General features: G+C 44.2%; 1 protein-coding gene and 1 long non-coding RNA gene across 2 annotated transcripts in view; one reads left to right on the forward strand and one right to left on the reverse strand.

Annotated features, from left to right (window-relative positions):
- LOC125944019 (uncharacterized) overlaps positions 1–17,444 on the reverse strand; it is a 140,472-nt gene that overhangs the window by 57,904 nt on the left and 65,124 nt on the right. The gene's annotated exons all lie outside the window — the stretch shown is intronic.
- LOC125944020 (uncharacterized) lies at positions 7,363–10,084 on the forward strand. Its single transcript, XR_007466067.1, has 3 exons — positions 7,363–7,538; positions 7,895–8,001; positions 9,889–10,084. It is a non-coding gene; the product is annotated as an uncharacterized LOC125944020 (long non-coding RNA).

Raw genomic sequence — 17,444 nt, forward strand, 5'->3', positions numbered from 1 at the left:
GGGCTTACGGCCGCCTCACGCCGCCTAGCAGAAGAAACCCAGTAATTTAAATAACTCTGCATCTGACGAAAATAAAATTATCCCGCCTCCTCCTCGACTGTGTTTGCCTTCTCTTAGCATCTATTTTGCACCTGTAATGGTACACCGTTTCCTGCCCTACGCATTACATGGCCTGTCCAGCCCCATTTCGTTTTCCAGTGCGGCTATCTATGGCTATGATCCCGAGATTTATTCGTGGCGTAACGTCGCCAGAAAACAATGGTGGGCCGATCCCGGCGACATTGCAGGGCAGAAAAATGGCGCTTACCCCCGTAAGACAGAGGCTACAAGTAGTGACTCACCGCATCCAAAAAGGGGTTTGTGTGTGAGTTCCCGCGTAACAGAATTGTGTTTTCTCCTATATTCAAACTACAATTCCACGCTCTCATTTTGGAAGTTGTGTGTATGTCGTACATTGAAATTTTCTGACGCATTTTAATTTGAGAAATTCAATTACATCAGTAACGCCCATGCGTCATGCGGATCGAGGGCCTGTGAGGTTGTTGTAGGGGAAGAATTTTTCTGGCGGACAACGCCGCCCACGTTGACACCGGATTTTCCGCGACATGGGGCCCTTAACGCTATCCCGTTAAACAACCTCAATTAGCATGTTGGAAGTGTGGTTCAGATTTCGATTCATGTCTGACTAGGAACAGTGCACATAATGCTGCATAACAGAAAAGTACACACACAACACAGTATTGCGTGTGCGTTTCTTGTAGTGATGTCCTTGTTTCGGCTGTGCTTAGTCAATTTTGGATTAGATGACATTTGTTTCTCGTATACTAGTAAGAAACACGATCAGGGTATTTTCCTTCAAATGAAATCATTTTAAATGTATCACCGGAAGTAGTTTTGTCACTAAAGTGCTGTGAACTTATCGCGGTGGATAATTAATGCGGAAAGAACCAAAACTATTTATTATTTATGGTGTACACCATGTTAGGAATTTTATTATTGTGGCATAATAACAAGAGCCCCGTGCGAATTGTCTTTTAAGAGCAATACAACCATAGTTATTATGTTTCACAACAGTTAGAGAACAGAAGAGGGGGTGGGGGAGAGGGGCAATTCCGGGATGTGACGGCAATTCACAACAAATTGACATCGCTACTGAAGCACTTAACAAAAAAGCACTTGAATTGTGTTTCCGGCAATGGAAGTGCTGGAGCCAGTGTATTGTTGCTAATATACAGTATCTTGAAGGTAGCCATTGTTACGTGTCGGAAAGTTTGTAAAATAAACTTATTTAAACTTACTGCGGAAGCTTCGACCTCGTAGTTGCACCTATTAGAATAAACTTATACTCTGAGAGATGGAGTTCCATGTGAAACGCTACGCAGTCGTGCTTGTTCCTGCATGAGGATAGGTTTACACATGCAACTGTATGTTTCTTCCAACTTTGTTTCTACATTACTAGTTGTGTTTCCTGCTTCAGCCACAAGACAATTGCTGCTGCATGGGAATGCGACATCGAGCACCTGTATCGACCTAGAACACCAAAGATGCGGTAAATTGCTTTGCTTCGCAAATGGCTTTTAGCCGTGTAGATAATAAAGTACCAGGTACAAAATATATCCTCTTTGTTTTAATCCACGTATCAAAGCACATGTTAGACAGCTTGATGCATTTGTCCTATTTTAGTCAGAGCATCTAATCGACTTTGCATTGGTCGACTATAATATGCCTGACCGAACTCACGCGAAGTATAATTCAGTGACTTAATTGATTCATGTCAAATGCAATTTGGCGTATAAACGAACTGGAGCTCGCTTGTTGCCTTCGCCCATGTTATTTAAATAGGCCTCTTACGTAAATTTTATTTATGAATCGAGCGCAGTGATTTCGATTTTTTTCTTGTCCGAGGCATAGCAGTAAAGATCGCGTTCGCCCCTTGGTGAGAGAGACTGACTGACTGAATAAACTTTATAAAAACCAGCAAGAGCTGGCGGCTGGGCCTAGGCCTCCCACGTGGGGACGTCGAGGTGTTGCCTCTTCGCCGCCTCGCAGGCTTGCTGGGTCGCCCAGAGTTGGTCGTCGAGGTTGGAGCTACGGAGGGCAACGTGCCATCTCGACGAGAGGGTCGTGGGATTAGTGTCGGGGTATTGTTGTGTATAGTCCCAAAGCATGTGTGTAAGTGTGGCTGGCTGTGTCTTGCAGATATGGCACGTGGGATTGGGGTAAATGTCTGGGTAAATCTTGTTGTAAAGGTGTAACGAGGGGTAAGTGTTGGTTTGTAGCAAGCGGAAAGTTGTAGCCTACGCTCGGGATAGCTTGCTGTGCGGGCCGGGGAAAGTCCTGCGCTCTAAGTAGAAGGATTTCACTACATCATTGTAGCTCGTTGAGGTTGGGGAGGTGCGGGTGGACGGTGCCTACATGAGATGGGAACCAGACGAGTGTAACCTGATGGTCGGTTGAGCGGGGTGCTTGTTGCAAGATGCGCAAGGCTTGGTGGGAGATACGGCCGTTGATGTAGTTGATAACGGCGGAGCGGGAATCAGAGACGATGGTATGGCATGTTGGGTCTAGTGTGGCTAGCGCGATGGCCACTTCTTCAGCTTCCTCAGCGTGTGGGGTTACTAGGCTGATAGCATGGTGGAGATAGCCTTCACGTGTGGTGACGGCTGCAAAGCGGGTACCGTGGGGATATTCGGCGGCGTCGACGAAACTCACACCGTCGTTGCGAGCAAGGGCTTTGGTGAGAGCCGTGGCATGTGCTGTGTGGCGTGCGCGGTTGTATTCGGGGTGCATGTTTCTGGGGATAGGGTTGGCGTGAATCCAGGCTCGTATGGTGGAGGGGATCTGGTGTTTATGTCCTTGTTGATGGTGAGAGAGAGAGAGAGAGAGAGATAAATTTATTTACAGAAAGGCAGAGGTCGGCCTGAGCTGTAACTTGCTCTGGCCTGCTACTCTACACGGGGGAAAAGGGACGGGAAGGAAAAGGGTTAATGAATGATGATGATGTTGATAAGAGGAAGACGTGTGTATATACAAGTTTACAATGTTGTGGCATCTATAAAGTCGTGCGTCCAGCCCAGTGGCTTGTAGAAAGACTAAAGCGGCCCTGGTTATCAGGGCTGCGCTGTTTGCATTGGGCCAAGGACCTAAAGGAAACTCGTCTGATAGGGGCCTCTTATCGACTTCTGCAATTGAACAGAGCAGTTTTTGTCGTTCTTGCGCTTACGCGGGACACACGCAATATATATGATCAATTTTTCCTGGTACCTGGCAGTATTCACAATTGGGGCTAATGTCACTGCAACCAATAATATGTCTAGAACAATTCGTGAAAGCGACACCAAGGCAAATCTGGTGCACCGTGCTTGTTTGGCTTCTTTTGAGCTTGTGAGGAATGGGGTATTTCATTTCTGGGCCCCATTTATGCACTCGCTTGTGTTAACGATCTGGTTGGGTCCAGTGCTCCAACGTACAATTGCGTATTACGCAACGAAGTAGGGAATTTGTGTCTGTCCGTGAGAACGGAATGCGTACTTCAGTCGCATTATTTAAAGCAGCTTTCGCTTCAGCGTCTGCCTTTTCGTTCCCTATTACAACACAGTGTGAAGGTATCGACTGAAAGGTGATAATATGCCCATTTCTATTTGCATGGTCGAGAAGCTCTGCGATTTCTATAGCCATTGAATAATACGGGCCCCGCCTGAGAACACAGTCAATGGTTTGAAGAGCTGGTTTGGAATCGCAGAATATAGTCCATGCGCGAGGAGGCTCCTTGGAGTGAAATCGAAGTGCCTCCCGGATAGCAGCAAGTTCTGCGGCAGTTGATGTTGTCCTATGGTCTAGTTTAAACTGCCGTGCGACGATCATATGTGGAATGACGAGGCTGCAGTGGAGGCATATGGTGTGACAGAGGCATCCGTATACACGCGTACACGTGTATACACGTGTACACTTGGCGAATGCACGATAAACGTTACGGGAAATGATTCATATAGATTGTGTGAAAACACGTAGCTCATACGTTTTTGCGTTACTCCGTCCCGATGCTTATTCAAAGGTATTTTCTTCGCATCTCACATTGGTCTAATTTCACTGCCAGATCGTATGGTGCTGTTGTTTTGACTGAAACTAATGTTACGATCTCGAATTTTCGCAACAGTCAACTGGCCTTGAAAATATAAGTTGGAGCTTATGAATTGCTCTTCTACTCTGATTATAGCAGATAATAAATGTCATTTCGCCATAAGCAGGAAAACATTTATGTGGATTCACAATATTCTGTAGTTATATTGCTGTACCCCCCGTTTTCAACGGCTCACGTTTTGATAAAGTTGTTCAAGAATAATAAACGGCGTCAGAACGACGCGGACCGAAGAACACGTTTGATAGGACTGACGCATAGAGGAACGGGACACCTATCTGTTTAACGGTCCATGTGAGTTTTGTGCCATTAATTTTTTGAAGTTTGACACGCCAACTAGTTCAAGCGAAGAGGCTGCTTCCTAGAGCTTTTGTTTCCCGCTGCAGTAATTGATGTGTAAGGTATTATCATTATGGAACGTTTGACAAAGAGAAAACGTCAGCACTCCTTCCGTGCGTGCGGGCAGCCTCACGTGATAGCCATATGCTAACGCCACTAGATTATCTCGGCATTGTTTAAAAATGAGAAACGACCTTATACCCTTGATGTAGGTGTCTGCTAGTGGCAATCGCACCTCGGCGTTGTTGTACCCTGGTGTAGGGCAGGAAACCGAACTCGGAGGTGCGAGCGAACGGAACTGGCGTGAACCCGCCACGCATAGAGGAGAGGGCAAGGGAACTAAGGAGGGCGAGGAGGGCGCGGGCGGCGCACGAAGCGCACCTTACGCGGCCCTCCGCCGCTGACGTGAGAGCATGTAGCGAGCGCCGGCGCGCGCGAGCGAGCGACAGAGCCGGTGCGCGTCGGGAGAGGAGAAGCAAGAGAGGAGATATTGACGTCACCCCTCTGCTGTGTTCCCTCTGCATCAGGTGGCGTGTAGCTAACTCTATTTAGCGTGCTTTAACGCGACAGCTTTAAGAGCCCCGTGTCGCAGAAAATTCGGCGTCGGCGTCAGTGTCGTTTTCGGCGTCGGTGTCGGCGTAAGCATCGTCGTCTGGCGGAAAACATGCCTAACCACATCATCCCGAACCACCCCGACCGGGTGGGCCCTTCGCGTGTGTCAAGGCGTTAGTGAACAAAAAAATTGAATTTCTCGAAGTAAAATCTGTCAGAAAAATCGTAAAGTACAAATTAACCACAACCTACAGACATGATAGCGTCGAATTGTAGTTTGAATATACGAAAGAAACGCCTGATAAGCAGCCAGTGATCTCTGAATGATATCACGTCCACTCTTACAGGCGAAGCTTAACGGCGTCCTCAAATTCTGATGGTGTTTCGCTGTATTGAGGTAATAGTTCAGCGGAAACCCGCTAGGTTGAGAGGTCTCTTTTTCTCTTTAAGGTGTCGGTCCCACTTCGGCGGCACGAGCCCTCCGTTTTCAGTACGTTTGGAGCAGTCGTGGCGGCTCTTCTACTTAGGATATAAAGTGGTCATATATACCATGCATAAAAATCTTAATTCTTGTAGATTCCAACTATATATTGATTAATGTGATTTAGAAATAAATGTTCAAGAACAAGCATGAGATACATGGTTTTTGCGAACTGTGTCTCAGTTGTCCCAATATTTAGAAGAAACTACCGCACGTACTGCATTACGGCTTGCTCTGTAGCTTTAGGACATATTTATCTATTTCCTAGCCGCAGCAAAATAATGTTGAATTGTTACTTTTTGGATAGCTGCTTTTGAAAATTGCCAAATATCGAAATCTTCTGTTGTAAACAGCCCGACAACTACTTGCTCAAGGAAGCTAAATTTTGGATTAAGTAGGATTCAAGGCATTTAGTGTACCTTTAGTGTACAAAATTTCATTTATGTACCTTTATTGTACCTTTATTGTACCTTTATTGTACCTTTATGTACCTTTATTGTACAAAATTTCATTCATGTACCTTTAGGTGCCGCCGGAGTGGGACCGCCACCTTAAGTGTTTCGCTGTACTTTGGTTCTACGCAGCATTGAGGGGAATGTTGAAAACTGAGCTTTTCTAAATTTTAATCGGGCCCCATGTCGCAGAAAATACGGTGTCGGCGTCAACGGCGTCCAATAACGCTATCGCGTCCCACTCTTAAAGGCGAAGCTTAAGCGTACTCCATTTTTTTATTTTAATTAGTAATAAGCGGGTACCCCTCCCTTATGAAAATGAACCATGAGTTTCTGATTAAGACGTTATGCGTTTCTAATGTGCCATCAGACATGCATCAGAAATGCATCGTCTAATGTTGTTTAGCATCACACGTACATCAGAGACTCAAAAGGCAATGCATATTAGGATTTCTGATGAGAGGAGCACACAGCTTTTTTGTTATTGGTAATGTCAAAGCACATGACATAAAAATGTGTATGACACCAACTTTTATTTTTTTTCTTATTTTTTTATTTTATACAGCGAAGCTGTCCTTGGTTAGGATCTAGGAAAAAAAATGTCTCCGAAATGTTGACAAAAGACAAGTGGGCCGATCCTGGAGGTAGTGCAAAAAGGGTCCAAGCGCAATGGCACATACGCATGTCATGTGGGCCGATCCTGGCGATTGTGCAGAAAGGGTCCAAGCTCAATGGCGCGAACTTGTGTGGGCTCGGCCGGGGACCTGTAACGCGCCCTTGAATTACCCTTGTCACACGTGGGACCCAGAGAGACAAAAACAATGCGCCGGCGCGATGAACGCTGTTGCCCAAACGCTAGTCTATGACGATGCGTGTCGAAACGTCAGTGATAAAACGCAATAGTCTTACCAACCAGTAGCTGTGTCTCATTCTCTCGTGACATAGCCATTTCCCTAGCGACGTCATCAGTTGCCCCTTGGACTCGGTATGGGTAAGACCCGTGTCGCTCACTCCGAAGAGGAAGAACGCGCCTTCGAGGAGCGCCACCGCACTCAACAGCGCGAATGGATGCGAAAGCGACGAGAAGCCGATACGCGCAGCGGCGCAACGTGCTGAGGCCGATGGTGCGAGGTGGTGCGAATCTAGTCGCCTAAACTCGCTTTCACTCGCACATACAGAATACGGCGCGCGGCGATGCAACGAAGTTATGTGTTGTGTCTTTCCAACCAATCATACATAACCACCAAAGTAATAAAAATTTTAAATATAATGAAGCAAAACCAACAGCCTCGCTGGTCTCCGATCTTCACATAGTGGAAGGGTTCTGCTATTTTTTTTTTGGCGCGGGGGGGGGGGGGGGGGGGGGGGGGGGGCGAAGATTACGTTCGGAAATAATCGTGTTCACCTGTGCGTGCACTTCCGCTTTTCTGCTGAAGTTGCATAATAATGGCTCATCTGTCTCTTCACCGATTCTTACTGCAATTACGTTTTTTCGCTTATAAACTGTTCGACGTTGTAAATAATCTCTGCTTACCAGGTTTTCGGTTTACGAGCAGTTTGAGGAGAAAACGAAAATGTAAGCAGTCACAGCTTGCTACTAGTACAGCGTTCTTTTCAAAACAAGGGGTGTTGCCATAACTTTGACGTAACTAAACATGGCAGGGGAAAGTTGTTTAAACTAAGTCATGAAAGCAAACTCTAGTATGTAAACAAACATTTCTTGTATGTGCTGCTGCGTTCGTGTTTAAATTTTTATTTGATGAAGGGGTCCCTATTATCAGGACATTCTCCAGTGACTAGACCTTGTGCTCCGTTGCCACCCTGCACTAGTGCAGACATGTTTTCGTGACTGTTTTTATGTGCACCTTACATGTCTTCACAGTTTTATTGTGCCAATCAATGCTATAAGTTAATAGAGAACTCATTTTGCAGTGGTGAGACCGTGACCCTCTAGCAGTGTCCACATAATGGCAGGGAAATGCAGGGATCCCGCAGCCATGGCTACAGCAGCACGGCGTGTAATCTGGATGTCATGTCAGGTATGTATGAAGTGTACGTGTACCAGAAAGTACGATCTCGTTATGATTTGTGTACAAGCTTATTGACATATTACTCAACTCAGCTTACTAAATAGGCTAAACATTTATGCAACTTTATTCAACTTGCTGCTTATTTGTGTTCATAATATTATGCACACATAATCGTGTTCTACATAAAACTAAACCGAACATGTCTTGATGTTTGTCATTTTTTTCTCGCTTTAATCACTTGGCTGCAAGTTCAATTTTATTTTTGCTTTGCACACAGTATATTACACTTCTTATTTTGGTTTTATTGTTTTGAAACTGTTTCTTATGCTGTAGATTTTATTTCTGTGTTTTTTCTCTGTTTATGCTACATGCATGTGCAGTTTTTGTGCACGTTAGAATTCGAACGGTAGTGTGGCAAATATGTCAAAGGTCTAAGTGTGCAGCCTGCTTACCTTTGCTTACCATTGTTACTTTAACATTGCTATTTACAATAATTTCTGTCTTGTTCTCAGATTAACTGCCACTGGCAAATACACATATGATGAGCTTAAATTTCTTGAAATGAAATGTGAAGGTGTAGCCTTGTGACAGTTGAAGTATGGCAGCAATGTTGAAGCTAACTTGCGCCAACTATTACTACAGTATGCGAACGGATACCCATCCCTGTATTTGTGCATTTTCTGAGAACCAGCTATGTCCATTAGGTGAAATTTGTAGCATCCTTTTGAGTTTGCCGATCAGTTCATGTAACTTTTCAAAACAAAATTTACACTGTGAGAGAAGGGAGACCATTACTAATGGGGCTGGCTCACAAGTCTTTTTATTTATGTGGTATGCCTCACTGATTTTACGTGTCAATTTTCTACTGTAGGTGAAAAATAGGTGACAATCGTAATCTGGCCAGCAGTTCTATTGCTGCAATGCACGGCCAAGACGGATGAGCATACTGGTCTTTTGAGTCAAATATGGTTGATATCTTAAGTACATATTTAGGCATCAGCCAGTCTGCACTATGTGCATTTGACCACATGTGAAATGAGTACAATACACTGCCTCGGACACACATGCGAGAAATTTAGTGGTATCTTTTAACCATTGCAGGCAAGTCTCGCTTGCCGGCTCCCATTTCATAATTCACTTACGAACTGTCATTCATATCCTGTCTACATTATTTCTTTCTGGTTATATATGTGCATTGCAGTCCACAAGCGAATTCAGAAAGACACCCAGGCAAGGGAGGCTTGCTTAGTTAAAGATACCACCAAACTTGTCTTGTATCCGTCAGGGGTTGTGTGGTCTATTCCTTTGATCGTGTGTATACTTGGTCAGATTTACATTGAGCAGACTGGCCGGTGCCTCAACATGTGCCTAGGAGAGCACCAACATCGGTGGGACATAGTGGACATAGGCCAACATAGGCATGGCATAGTGGACTTGAAATGCATGAGAACTATGCCGGTAGCTCATGCAAATATTCTATAACGGCTGGCTCTTAAATGTCTCAGGGTTGCATTTTGTTGCCCATACACCAGCACCCCTATGCTTGTTTCCACGCCAAGTGATCATATAGAATATTTTCCAATTCCTGCTGGCAATCCACAGACACTGCTGATCTTTGACGAGTGGAAACCAATACAGCCAGAGTAGTTCACAACACGTACACCCCACAGCGGACGGCATTGCATGTTTGTACAGCCAAGAGACATTTGGGCATACTGCAGCTACTGCTACACCCAAAGGCTACACGGCGGTTCCTCAACGACTTTATGTGAACCAACATCGCATAAACTTTTCGCACAACTAACATCTCCAAATCGTTCCGCAGCAAGTGATACAGTGTGTATTCCTGTGGTTCATTGCCAAGTGTTGTTAATTTTCTGTCCTTTCACCATGCAGGGTACACGTGCACTCACTTCAAGACGACGACCCTCCACCTCAAAAACAGCCTCTCCTCAAAGACTAGCAGGGAGACTAAATGAAAGGAAAATACCACATCCGTAACCAGACACATACTATGTGTTCCCTACATTTAACCTCCTTCTCTCTTTAAGGAAGCGTGGTATATGCGCAATAAATGTTTTTATCAACTTTTTTTCTTTGAGAAATGTCTAATGTGCAGCATATGTACGGGCCCACGTACATGTTGGATGTTGGAAAAAGTGCTGCACCTTAGCTTGATATTTGTATATCAAGCACGAAAGACACATCAGAAAATGTTGCCACACGTGGTGGCTAATCTAGTTTTAGGAATTCTATGAATGCCAGCAATCTAATGTATAAACTCAGCAGAGGCTCATTAGGAAGACATGACATGGTCACACGAAAACTGCTTTGGAGCACGCATTAGGAAGACATTTCATGCTCACAAGAAAAAACACTCATCAAGTATGCATCAGAACGACGGTGGCCAATATGTTTTAGAATGACATTAGGAATACATCAGAATATTTCCGAAGAAACACATCAGAGACTCATTTGGCTGTAATGTCAAAAGTCATCAGACCTTCATGTGAAACTCATCTCATATTTTCTTAAGGGCTCGTTTGGGTGCGAGTCACTCATGACGTCACTTCTGCTCTTGGAGTTTCACGGGAACCTGTACTGATGCCGTGGGTATCTAAAGTGCCCAATTGTATGCTTTAGTGTACCGCAATTAGACTTTCCCTAATTGTTTCTAATTAGTCCTGCCATTTAATTAGGTCTTTACTGTACTAAAACAGTGCTCTCATGCCATAACTATCATCGACCATAAGTAGAAACATCGACATCTACCTGTTTTTATTTTTTATTATTTATTTTTCATTTCGTCCCACCTCTTTGACAAACCGGAAAAAGGTCCCTAACCGGAAGTTGCTGTGTAATAAACAAAAGTGACACTCGGTGCTCACGCCACTAAAAATGTTAACAATGGGTGCCTACAGCACACGTAAGATTTAAAGGAATGCAGTGGCGATTCAGCGATTAGTCAAATCTTGCCGCACATGGTAGAAGCATTCAGTGTCGGAGCATAGAAACATTTTAACCAAGGTTTCGATATCATGGGGAAACTGCGGCGGCTAGAAAAGCAAAGCTATGCTACCGCTTCACGTCGTGGAGTTGTGCATTGGGTTATTAGTTTTCTTTTTTCTTTATGAAAAAAAAATTCTATACCCACCTCGGTCATGTCTGGCACCAATATGTTATGGCTGTTCACAATGAACAAAAAATGTGCTCGAGGGTGACGGAGAATACGGTGACGTTGAAGAGTAATCGTGAGGTGACATTTATGCAGCAGAAAATTCCTCTTCTTCTTTCTGGGGCTTTACGTGCCAAAACCAGTTCTGATTATGAGGCACGCCGTAGTGGAGGGCTCCGGATAAATTTTGACCACCTGGGGTTCTTTAACGTGCACCTAAAGCTAAGTACATGGGTGTTTTCGCATTTCGCCCCCATCGCATTTCGCCCCACTACAACGCAAGGACACGGGCGTTTTTGCATTTAGCCTCCATCGAAATACGGCCGCCGCGGCCGGGATTCGATCCCACGATCTCGTATTCAGCAGCACAAAGCCTTAGCTGACTGAGCCACACTGGCGGGTAGCAGAAAATTAATTGCTGGATGGAATGCGAAGACAATCTTCAGGTTTAGACCACTTGACGTTGTTAGGTAGACACGATGATCCATAATTACGATCTCATAGTGATGACGAAGGTATGTACGAAGTATGTAGTTCCACAGGAGCAGCAAAAGAAATAGTAGAAAATCGTTAACGCCGAATATTATTAACTGCGTCGTCAGCCGGAAAGCTGATTAACGCTACAAATATTTATTCCAAAAGTACCAAAAACAGCCTGTGATTATACATAAGTGTGATCAAGCTGACATCATATCATTGGAACCATGGCGTATGATGTCAGTGCATAGGAATTGAAAGCTTGGTGCGGCATAACAGCCAATGATAGCTAAGTTGCATTCAATTTCGATAACACTAATCTCGCGACTCGACATCTCTGAAGCCATCTATAGGAAGCTACGTGATGCTTACCATTGGGGTGCTTGATATAAAGGCGCCCCTTGGCAAAAACGAAGGAAAGCAGATAGCGGGAAGCGCGAAAGAAAAATGAGAAAGCGGACATGAAATACAAGGCCATGCTTTTTGGAAGGATAACTGCTGTATAAGTTTAACCGGGCAAACTTGCGTTGATCCTTGTTTCGCAGTTGCAGTCATTAGTGATAGCAATCCGCTATTTAAAACGTCCCTCAATAGGCTACACAGCAAATTTTGTTTATACGCTGGAAGTTGTTACGTGCCCTCTAAGGAATGTTGTACCGCGATAATTTTTCTAATTAGTTGATTATTAGCATAGACAGGAATAATTGAAGTGCCGTGAGCGCATGATTTCTGGAGGTGAGCGTCACCGCCAACGTGGACACTGTGTCCAGTTTCCCCGTCTAGGCTCCTCAAGCAAAATTCCATCCTTGCATTCTCCCTTACCGGAGCCGGAGGATCGCGTGACGAATACGTCGCGGGCCCCGTCCTCTCTTTTATTTCTGTCTCGCGCTTTTGCTGATTGGCGCATCTACGGTGACGGTCTCGCGTGCGAGCTGATGCATTTGTCACGTTTCGAGCAGTGGATGATTTTGCGCGCTGTGCACGAGAACAGTTCATTAGCGGTATAAGTCAATGTCTCAATCACGAGCGAGCGCAGAGGCAGGCGCGAGAAGATGAAGAGCATGATCGCGGCACTGGAATACGGCAGAAATTGTCATAGTTTCGTTCTATGCGCGCCCGACTTCCCGACGTGGCAACAAGCAAACGAAAGGAAAGTACATCTCTGTTCGTATGCGGTATGAAGTAAAACAAAAACACGCAGACGTTCGGTTTGTACGTTTTATTATTTCTCTAAACTGGATTTCGTCTATTGAAGCAGCAGATTGAACAAATAACTGATGTTGCCTTGAAGAATTCTCGAAGGCACGTGTCACTATGAGTGACGTCACAGCACGGCCATGTACGTAGGCACACTTGAGCGATTGACGTCAACTCTCGGGATGGCAGCGTGGCGCCCGTGAGGAGAAGAGCAAACGGCGTTTGATTTGTAATTTAGGCTCTATCCGCCTCACGTAGTGATGTAAAACTTTGTAGACAGAATCGTCAGCACACTTTGTAAGCACTGCGCCTTTCACTTCAAAATGGCCAGTCCTGGTGAGGGGCCCTTTAATGTGAGTTTTAAAAACCCACCCCTTATGTAATGCACCGACGGGGGATTTTTAGGGTGAGAAACAGACTTAACGGAGTGTGTGTGGCCGTACACACAGGAATGGTCGTGGCCTTGGCTAAATCTACAGGTGCTTTGATTTATTTTTGGTTCGTGTCCTCTTGCTCATTTCTTGACTATTGTTTATGGAATAGGGGAACGTAACGTTACCTCTCGCGCCGGTCAAACCTTCGGCGTTCCTGCTCGGTATAACACACAGCTGTAGACTGTTTCTTTCCTGTGTAGGGATCACAGGCAGCCATCTGGTAAATCTGCAAATAGGTCATGTCGAGGCACGAAGTTCAACAGGACCTGTTGTCATTATGTTGACTGTTGAGCTTCTTATGGCTTACCGCGGGCCGCTCGCAAACCAATAATCTCTCTTTTGTCTGTCTTTTTGAAAAGGAAAATGATGAAGCCATGACAAACCTGCAAGCAAAAAAAAAAACAATGATGAAACAAAGTTTAGTCCAATAAATGAACAAATCACGGTTCTGGAGGAAGTGTTCAGAAACATAGCGTGGGACAATTCTGGCTCTTGAGCTTACTTCTATAGTGGTGACACATTCGCTGTAGACTTGTACGTCCAGAGAGCATAGAGACCGCAGAGGTGAACAAATATGGACGGCGTCTTGGACGTTGGGGTCGAAAGAACAAAAAAAAAAAAACAAAAAAAAACAGCCTGGATTATTGTGGGGGAAGTGTGGGTGAGCTTGCGATTCATGTCTAACTAAGAACAGTGCTCTATGTGCATGGCAAAAAAGCACACACACAGCACAGTTTTGCGTATGCATTTATTTTAGCTGTGTCTTTGGTTGTGCTGTGCTTAGTAAAGATTTAATTTGATGACATTTGATTCTGGCATATAATGGTAAGAAACACAGTCAGTGTATTTTGTTTCAAATGCAATTATTTAATTGTATCACCGGAAGTACTATTGTCCCTGATGTGCAGTAAATTTATCGGAGTGGATCACTGATGTAGGGAGAGCCAAAACTATTTATTATTTAAGGTGCCCTCCACGTTAAGAAGGTTAGAAACGTGTCAAAATACCAAGAACCTTATTTGAATTGTCTTGTAATAGCATTCAACACATAATTATTATTACTTTAGACAAATGTTAGATAATGAAAAAGTTTTAGGAAATGTTTTTGGAATCCCCAACCTAAGCTTCTGAATAGCTGCAAGTCTTGTACTTTTGATAAGCTTTTGCAGGAAGCTGCTTTATCCGCCTCACGCGCCACAAATATAAAGTTCAAAATGCGATGCTGCACCCTCACATGTTGCAAAGTTAATTCGCTTTTATGGGCAGTGTCGAAGTAGACTGTGCTCGGGTCAAGCGATGAATTTTCGCGCTAGCTCTCGCTTTTCTTCAAGCAACACGTCATTACGCGGCCAGTGGCGGCATATTTATTTATTTATTTTATTTCAAATACTGCAAGCCAATGATTAGGCTCAAGCAGGAGGGGCTTCATGCAAAATACAAAAGTATAGTATCAAACAACACAAGTGATGAACACAAGAAATAGTACGTATCGCACGGAAAAAAAAATTCTGTGTCATGAAAATTATGCAACAAATGTGGTCATAAAAAGGGAAAAACACAATACACATGTTGTAGAAATGCTAACAAAATAACCAGAAGCATAAAATAAGTAGAGAGGTTAGTAATTCAAAACATGGCGCTGCATTTCATTAACAAAATCACCAGAGGTAAATATGCTGGCTGGCAAAGAATTCCACTCCGCGACTGTGCGTGGGAAGAAACTATATCGAAATGCGTTTGTGCGAGCGAAGATTGGTGCAAAAGAGTGTTCATGACTGTGTCGCGTTGTCCTCGTACTAAGGCGGTTAACAGATTTTGGGAGAGCTAAGTTAATTTTTCCAGAAAGGCAGTTATGAAGGAATGAAAGGCGACTAACTTTTCTTCGGGCTTCCAACGTCGGTATATTATTGAGTTTCATTAAATCTGAAGGAGAATCTAGGCGTTTGTACTTTGCGAATATAAATCTAACTGCTTTCCTTTGAATTTTTTCAAGTTGCATAATATCTTTTTTATAATGTGGATCCCATACGACGGAAGCATACTCGAGTTTTGACCTTATGCAAGCATTGTAAGCTAGAAGTTTTGTACTAATTGGTGCATTTTTAAGTTTTCTTTTGAGGAACCACAGTTTTCTCAGGCCTGCTACACAGATATCCGATATATGTGCTGACCACGTGAACTTGTTAGTTAGAGTAACGCCGAGGTATTTAAACTTGTCAACTTCAGAAATAGGACTGTTTTGAATGGAATATAAGAATGTACTAACTATCTTTTTCCTAGAAACACGGAGCAGTACTGTTTTTTCTGAGTTTAAAAGCATTCCCCAACGATTGCACCAATCACCAATTGCACATATACTGTTTTGTAGCAAGATGTGATCATTAGCAGATGATATATCTTTGAATACGACACAATCATCGGCAAACAACCGAATAGATACAGTACCGGCAACCACATCAACCAGATCATTTACATAAATAAGAAACAACAAAGGTCCTAAAACACTGCCCTGTGGTACTCCCGAGGTAACTGGAAGCACAGAAGATGTGCAATTCTTTATTTCTACAAATTGGCTTTTATTAGAAAGATATGCACTAATCCATCGGACAATGAAGGAAGGCAGGCCGAGGCATTTTAATTTGTACAATAGCTTACCATGCGGCACTTTGTCGAAGGCCTTCGAGAAATCCACGAAAAGAATATCCACCTGTCCAGACTTATCAAGTACACCCAAGATCTCATGCACAGTTGAAACCAGCTGAGTGACTGTGGACATAGCTTTTCTGAAGCCGTGCTGGTGTGATGACAATACTTTTTGATCGGCTAGAAACTCTTGAATGTAACATGCAACGGCATGCTCCAACAGCTTGCAACAAGTACTTATGACTGAGACAGGGCGGTAATTATTTACAGAAAGCCGGTCACCTTTCTTGTGGATGGGTGTAACACGTGCAATGCGCCAATCACTTGGGATCACACTTGTAGCTATTGACATGTTAAACATCTTGGTCAAAAACTCCGAAATCTGCTCAGGGTAGCGTCTAAGAAATGCATTTGCAATGCCGTCAGAGCCTGGCGACTTTTTAATATTCAGATTAAGAAGCATAGCAGTGACACCTTCACAAGTAATTACTAGTGTTTTCTCCGGTAACGCCGGGGAACCCTGATAGACGTATTCGTCTAGCTCAGAAAATACAGTTTGAAAATACTGATTAAAACATTCTGCGATTTCCCTTGGTTCATGTATTATTGCGATAGCAATTATATGGACACTCAAAAGCAGATTTCTGCCGTCGGCGTCGCCGTCGCCGTCGCCGTCGCTGTGAGGTTCCGTATGACGTCAATGGAGATGAAATCGTCGCCGCGCGCCGCCGAACGCTGTATGTGCGAGTGAAAGGGCGCGAGGGACGCGCGCTTTCACGGGGAGTGAACGCACGGCGGAGAACAAACGCGCGTCTCTTTCCTCCTTTACCATCACCATATATGTAGAGCAAACGCGCCTTCTTCTGACGCACGAAAGGCCGTGGGGGGGAGGGGGGGGGGAAGGGAGGCGACGTTTAGCTGTGGCACCAAGTGCCTATTTATATCAGAGGCTCCGGCAGCAGTCACCAACGCCGCACGCATTTCGTGCGAACGCGGGCAAAACGCCGACGGCGTCGACAACAGTTCTGCGTGTTGCCGGTGCTGCTGCATGTCCAAGTTTATACAGCTGATAAAGCTACTATAATTACTCCGTATAGCTCTCTACAAATTTGCTATCGCAATTGATGCTTCGCCTTTCAGGCGAAACTGCGACAACTTTTTATTAGATCATTCACTTTTAGTTTATGTATCTCTTCATTAGCTTCACTTATGTGGCGCCAAAATTTTTGTGGGTCAGCCGTAATAAATTCTGCCAATGTTTTTGCTGAAGAAGTTGTTTCTTGCCTGTTTAACTTTTTCCATTAAGTCATGCTTTAATTCAGCGAACTGAGATGTAGAAGTTTTGTGCTGCTTTCTGAGGCGCTTTATTTTCCGTTTCGTCTGTATTATAGCCCTACTGATCCAAGGATTTGTGCGACGCTTGTATATTTTTTTTGTAGGAATGAAATGAGTAATGCAATATTCTGTAGCCGAGCGAAAGATTTGCCACAAACGTTCAACATCATGACTGTCAGAGTGCAGATGCA

This window comes from Dermacentor silvarum, chromosome 3 (assembly GCF_013339745.2).
Source record: "Dermacentor silvarum isolate Dsil-2018 chromosome 3, BIME_Dsil_1.4, whole genome shotgun sequence".
Lineage (NCBI taxonomy): Eukaryota > Metazoa > Arthropoda > Arachnida > Ixodida > Ixodidae > Dermacentor > Dermacentor silvarum.